The sequence below is a fragment of the Micromys minutus genome (assembly GCF_963924665.1).
Source record: "Micromys minutus genome assembly, chromosome: X".
Taxonomy (NCBI): domain Eukaryota; kingdom Metazoa; phylum Chordata; class Mammalia; order Rodentia; family Muridae; genus Micromys; species Micromys minutus.
In genome coordinates, this window is record NC_137970.1 from 6,717,133 (window position 1) to 6,724,658 (window position 7,526).

Below are 7,526 nucleotides of genomic sequence, written 5' to 3' on the forward strand. Positions count from 1 at the left end.
CAACCAACCAAACCCTCCACAGCTCTCAGGGACTAAAACACCCACCAATGAGCACAAATGGAGAGACCAATGGCTTCAGTTGCATATGCAGCAGAGGATAGCATTGTTGGCATCAATGGGAGGAGAGGCCTTTAGTCCAGTGAAGACTCATTTTCCCAGTGTAGGGGAATGCCAAGGTGCTGAGGTGGGAGAGGGTGGTTGGGAGAGGGAGCACCTTCATGGAAGAAAGGGTAGAGGAGATGGGAGTGTGGGAAAACATTTGAAACAGAGAATATCCAATAAAAATGAAGAAAACATTTAATTATTTTTATTTTATGTGATGGGTGTTTTGCCTACATGTATGCTTGTGTGAGGCTGTCAGATTTCTGGGAACTGGAGCTATCATATGGATGCTGAGAATTGAACATTGGTCCTCTGGAAGAACAGCCAGTGCTCTTAACTTCTGAGTCATCTCTCCAGCCCAAAGAAACATCTTTTATATGGTAGGTAGAGTTAAATGGAGAGTCATATCTGCTCAATGTGCTAAGAACAAGTGACTAGGTATTTAGTCTTAAATGAGACACTTGTATCAACCTTCCCAACCCCTAAGGCTCAGAGACCATCTCAGAAGTAGTGGAAAGAATGTAAGAGCTGGATAATGGGGAGGAGTGCAATGAAATGCCTGTCTTATGGACATGAGGTGGCCATTGTACTCATGCACTCAGAACAACTGTGGCTCACAAGATCTACAACAAAGTTAAAACAATAAGTTCAATCAAAATTAGCAGGCAGCACTATTTGGACTCAGTGGACTACAGAAAAAAATATGAAAGACAGAAAGGTAGGAGGAAAATGTGTTGAGGGGTGGGTATTCCAGGGGTAGTAGAGGAGAAAATTGGAGGTGGATAGGATTAAAACATTGCATACATATATTAAATTGTGAAAGAGTAGATAAAAGATATCAAGAAAAGAAATGATAAGTTAAATCAATGAATTTATACCATAAATTAAAGAACATACACTTATAAACACAAAATTTATTCAAAAGAAAATAAAAGGCATAAGCACATTACTCTCAAAAGAACTTGATATCTATGTATCACCAAATCTATCACCAAAATCCCAGGTTAAAAAGTTTTACAAATGGTTATTAGGAAAACCCATACTTCATATTCTCAAGCAATATCAGAAAATTTAAAATGAGAAAAATTGCTTAATTTATTTTATAGATATATGAAAAATTATAGACTAATCTTATATTAGCTGTGGTTTGGGGGTTTTCATAATACTAAATAAGATAAATAACTTTTAAATATCAACCTAAATTTAAAATAATGTAACATGGTTAGGTAGATTTATTCCAGGATTGTAAGGGTTAATCAAAATCAGAAAATTTTATCAACAGAAATCGCAGTATTAGCAGACTATAAGAACCATATGGCCCTGCTAGTATATTGAAAAGACACATAATAAAAATCAACAAACAAGAAAGGAAAAAATAATTAGTATGTGTAGGTTGCCAAGGAAGAGACATGAGGCTGTTATTTTTAGACATAATTTTTCTTTCTTTTTTTTTTTGACTGAGGGTGAGACATTTATTATAAAATATCATTTGGTGATGATGAGGAAACAGGGCCTTTTAAGCAGGATTTAGAAAACAAAGAATAATGTAAAATAATTTCTAAGAGAGATCTACGAATGCTATTCTTTTGTTCCAGTAGGTCTGATTTACCAAGGTTTGTTTCTATGAATTGATTCCCACTACTGATCAAGTCTGTTCTATAAGCAAGGCACTCTAAGCATGAATCATGGCTTCCTAGGTAAGCTCTCCAGGAGGCCTCCTTGTGCAGACATCCGTGTCTTCCTTGACTAAGAGCACTCCCTGTCTGACTTAGTTTTTCTCCTCTGAGATGTTGATCTCCTATGCAGAATCCATTCCAAATGATGAGAACTTACTCCTCTCTCACCACTGAGCTGGCAGCACACCAGAACCGAATCTTTCATCAGTGCCTTTAGGAAGGAGCATCTCACTACCCTTGAGGAATAATACTGTTACAAGAGCTTTTTTCTGCAAGAAAATGGAATGCTTCCAATTGTTCAACTGTCACTACAGATCTCTGGCCCCCAAGATCTCAGGATTCAGTCAATTAAGGTAAGGAAGCATAGCTGTTCAGTATGTTTGGAAAGAAGCAGTCCTTCGATTCTCAGCCAGAAATATGTTTCTTTTTTACTAGACTTTGATGCTCTCAGAAGTGAAGTAATACAAATCAAATGGCTCGTGGTGTTCTGTTCATTCACAAAATCATTTCTTTCCAATCAATAAACTTTAGGCAAATGGGGAATGAACCCATGCTAATGTTTTACTTAAAAATTTAAAACACCTTTCCAAAAATTATGTTCTAGGAGATTTTTCAGAAGGGAAGAGTCACAAGGTAACTATTGGCATCATGGATGGCTAGAGTGGCTCACTGCTTCCTGTCCATGGAGCATCACTGGAGGAATCACACTGGCAAGAAATCCTGTGCCCGTACAAATCTGGTGTGGACACTTCATCCCTCCCTTCTTGCTCTAGAGTAGCCTGTAGGGACCTGGTACTTCAGGGATCAGGAGGAGCCTATTGGCTATTCTATGGTAGAATAGAGTCGGGATCCTGCAGCAACTCTGTCTGGTTAGTTGATGAGTGTCAGGCAAACTTGATTTTTGGTTTACTGCAGATGTATCATGAAAATCATGCTGATAATAAAGATCAAGCCAGGACTGTATGATGTCTGAACTGATTTTCCCCTGAACTGGGTTTTCCCAGGGTGCACCAGCAGCATCCTCTGCTCATTGCTGCCCATGGAATGAGTCATCAGCTGTGTTCACTTTAGTTTTAACACAAGTCATGGGAGATCATAATCTGTAAGCCAAGAGGGTCTCAATTTTTCTCTCAAGCTCTAAAATTAAACATTTACTCCTAAGCAGAGCACACATACAGCTTCCTTGAGTTGGCTGTAGATGCTTTTCCCCCCTTGGGTCAGTACTTAGTTTTGGGACACTCTATTATTGATCCAGTCAGGGACTATGGTAGTCATCTCCTGGTTAAAATAAAAAACATATAGTATTCCTTTCTCATGGAGGTGAATATTGCCTTCTGAAAAATTTTTCTTTATGTCTTCAGAGAACTTTAATGGACACCAGCCATCTGTTTTACCATAGTAAAACATAAGCTTAGGTAAATGTTCCTTTATGATTTCATCATCTCTCTTTACCACATAGATCATTTTTTGGCTGCAGAGGTAGGCAGCATTAGCAAGGCAGAATGGTTGAAGAACGTTCATCAAAGGAAGTTCAGACTTAAAGCTCATTTTTCCCATGGATTTTTGGATTAAGAAGGACTTTATTATTTCAGGACATGGCTTAAAACTTAAGTAACCGGTAGCATAGAGCATGTATTGAGGCCAGCACAATAATGGAGTGGGAAACTTGCCACTGAGTGATTCAGACATTTGATCAATAGCTGGAAACACACTTGATCTTTGACAAAGGAACTGAAAACATTCAATGGAAAAAGGACAGCATCTTCAACAGATGCTGTTTGCTCAACTAACACTCAGCATGCAGAAGAATGCAAATCAATCCCTTCTTATCTCCTTGTACAAAGCTCAAGTGCAAGTGGATCAAAGACCTCCACATTAAAACCAGGTGCACTAAAACTATTAGAAAAGAAAGAGGGACGAGCTTAGAAGACATAAGCACAGGGGAATATTTCCTGAACAGAACACCATTGGCTTATGCTCTAAGATCAAGAATCGATAAATGGGACTGCATGAGATTGCAAAGTTTTTGTAAGACTAAGGACACAATCAAGAAAACAAAATGGCAGCCAACAGACTGGAAAAGGATCTTTACCAATCCCACATCTAATAGAGGTCTAATATTAAATATATACAAAGAACTCAACAAGTTAGACTCCAGAGAATCAAATAGTCCAGTTAAAAAATGGGGTACAGAGCTAAACAAAGAATTCTCAACTGAGGAATATCGAATGGCTGAGAAGCAACTAAGGAAATGTTCGATATCCTTAGTCATCAGGGAAATGAAAATCAAAACAACTCTGAGATTCCACCTCACACCAGTCAGAATGGCTAAGAACAAAAACTCAGATGACACCAGATGCTGACAAGGATGCAGATGTGGAGAAAGAGAAATGCTCCTTCACTGTTGGTGGGGTTGTAGGCTGGTACAACCACTCTAGAAATCAGTTTGGTGGTTCCTCAGAAAATTGGACATAGTACTACCTGAAGACCCAGTTATTTCACTTCTGAGCATATACCCCAAAGATGCTCCACCATGTTCATAGCAGCCTTATAGACAGAAGCTGGAGAGAAACCAGATGTCCTTCAGTAGATGAATGGATACAGAAATTGTGATACGTTTACACAATGTAGTACTACTCAGCTATTAGAAACAATGACTTTATGAAATTCTTAAGAAAATGGCTGCATCTAGAGAATATCATCCCGAGTGAGATAACCCAGTCACAAAAGTACAGACATAATATGCAGTCACTGATACTTGGATACTAGCTCCAGAAAGCTCTGAATACCCAAGAAACGTCAAAAAAAAAATGCCAAAAAGTGAAAGCCTCAATCCTTCTTAGGAAAAAAAAAATAAGTGTATAGCACCCTCTCATAGTGTGGTACACCTGGACATACAGTCATTAATAATTTGAGAGCTAAGAATGTAGCCTTGTGGCAATTCTTGATATTTAAAAATCATTATGTTTCATCTTTACACACCAAGAAAACTTTCACTATTTCCATGTTACATTTTGTTTTACATGTACTTTATGCTCATTGTAACTAGTAAGATTTCAATACATACTATTAAATATTTTAAAAATGAAGTACTACAAAATATATTCATATAGTTTTATGCAAAAATGCTTTTAAAATCTGTACATTTACCTCTCTTTTTAAAAATAAAGTAGTTTAATTAAAAGACTAGTTGGAAACAGCAGAGAAGTGTGAATGACTGGCAACTCGGGGATGTAGTTCATCACATGATGAGCAATATAGCTGCCAATGAAATGGCCAGTGAATATAAGTTTCATATCTTTTGGCACATGAGCTCTCAGAAAGAATATTTTATGTTCCATTTGACCACTCAGACCACAGATGTCCTCAATTTCTTGAGCATTTGGCTCCTGTGGTGTGGCAAGAATCTTCTTGTCTTTGGGAGTCAAGGAAAACCCAGCATGACAGATGATTCACACAGGGAAGCGGCTCTCTAACAAAGAGTACAGGCCTTTGCAAAGAGCACATAAAAGAAGGCAGGGCATGCATTTCCAAGAATGATGAAGATAAGCTGTTTTGGCTTGTTGACATCTTGTTTATCAAAGATGTTAGTCCAGGGCCCATATTTAATAATCTGGGTTTCAACTTCACCACAGAGAAAGAATTCCTCATGCACAGTGACTTGTCTCTCAAATTCTGAGGCCATTTCTGCCCATCCACAAGGTTTCTGGGTTGTCAGTGAACATCTTGGCAAACCTTCACCACAACCACAATTCCCACCTTATAATTTTTCTAATATAGAAAATATAAGTAAATTTATAAAGCTGGTGTGGTGGGGTTGCTAAAGACAAATTGAATATATTTAAAGAATAATAGTTGCAGCCCCAGTAGTCAATTGTCCAGTATCATTGTATAAAATATAGAATGTATAATGGTAAACATATGCATAAAAATATCATTAAAAGAAAAAAAGCCCATTAAATCTACATTTATAACAGTCAAGAACTGCATGACTACATTTAAAAATATAGTAATTCTGCTACAAATACAATCATCCATCAATTAACAACTTGCTTTTTTCCTTTCCTCCAGGAGAGTTGGTGATGGAGCCGTTATTGCCTGGGATGGTGTAAAATTTGGTCAGAACTGTTCTTTTACTAATACTTCAATTAGCTTATATACATTAGGGACTGTCCTAGTCAGGGTTTCTATTCCTGCACAAAACATCATGACCAAGAAGCAAGTTGGTGAGGAAAGGGTTTATTCAGCTTACACTTCCACACTGCTGTTCATCAACAAAGGAAGTGAGGACTGAAAATAAAGCAGGTCAGGAAGCAGAAGCTGATGCAGAGGCCATGGAGGGATGTTACTTACTGGCTTGCTTCCTCTGGCTTGCTCAGTCTGCTTTCTTATAGCTCTCAGGTCTACCAGCCCAGAAATGGCACCACCCACAATGGGCTGGGTCCTTCCCCCTTGATCACTAGTTGAGAAAATGCCTTACAGCTGGATCTCATGGAGGCATTTCCTCAACTGCGGCTCCTTTCTCTGTGATAACTCCAGCTGTGTCAAGTTGACACAAAACCAGCCAGTACAGGGGCTATACGTTCAGCGGCCTTTAGGTCTTAAAATCATAACACTATGATTTAACATTAAAACAAAAAGAGCATCAAGATATATTTGCAGAAATAAATTTGATGTCAAAGACACAAATCTCTGTTATTAGGACAGTTACTGAAATTGCACATTTTTGCAAAGATCAGAAAAGCACTTTAAGGATCCTAAGCCAGGAAGGTCTCCAGAGTAGATTCTGTGTCCAGGAATATCTGTTCAGCATGGCTGCGCATTTCAGCACTGCAGTGGGCTGCTGTGACCACAGGTGCTGTATTACTGATTTTTTTTTTTAATGGCACAGGGCCCAATGTTGTGTAAGGAAGCACAGATACTGATGTTTTATAGTGACTTACAGAAGCCAGAGCCTGAATCTCATGAAGTTTTTTAAGGATCTCTTAATCAGTTTAAATTAAATTTTTATTTTTATAGACACATGAGAAGAACAAAATTCAAATATATAAATCTAAATAGATACAAAGAACACATTCCGTAAATGTAAAGACAAAAAATTCCACAGGACAAGAAAGTATCATACCCTTTTGAACCTCACCAGATCCAAGACCGTTCCCAACCAAGAACTCTCTAGCTGTATCATATGTGCTGGGGAATTTCTCAACTGTTATCAGAGTAGCTTTTATCTCTAATAGGTGCTAATTAGTACAGAAACCCACAACTGCTCAGAGTGAAGAGAAGACAAGACTGTGGGGCATGATCAGCCATAAATGGTATCTATGCTGCCCACAGTCATGCCAATGCCCCACTCCACATCCCCCAAAGGCCCAGCAATCATTTCAGAAGAGGAAGTAGAAATATTGTAAAATATCCAAGGACACTGGGTGAATGCAAGGAAATAGCATTTTTTTGACAAAGAAGGGCAAGTTGCACATGTAATGCACTGCAATTTGAGCAACATGCATAAGATCTTCACATACTCAAGTCAGACAAAATCCTACCATGGAGAGGAGAAGTAGGCATCAAGTCTCATCTTTGGCTGAGAAGCTCTTGGCAATTGTTAGCTGTTATGTGTTGGGGTAGGTCTGATGCTGGGGTCCTATTCACAATTGGTTCATAATCTGTCAGTAAATATGCCACTGGCCAATTGCTGAAGAAATATGTGGGACTTTCTGTCCCTGCAGGCAAGCTGGCAGATGGAGTGGG

The 7,526-nt window shown here is 38.4% G+C and overlaps 1 pseudogene across 1 annotated transcript; it reads right to left on the reverse strand.

Annotated features, from left to right (window-relative positions):
- Positions 1 to 666: 666 nt before the first annotated feature.
- On the reverse strand, positions 667 to 5,463 carry LOC308415840 (lipid droplet-associated hydrolase-like; annotated as a pseudogene). The gene is made up of 3 exons: positions 4,966 to 5,463; positions 3,173 to 3,478; positions 667 to 725 (listed from the first exon to the last, which is right to left on the reverse strand). The product of its transcript is annotated as a lipid droplet-associated hydrolase-like (transcript).
- Between the last annotated feature and the right edge of the window lie 2,063 nt (positions 5,464 to 7,526).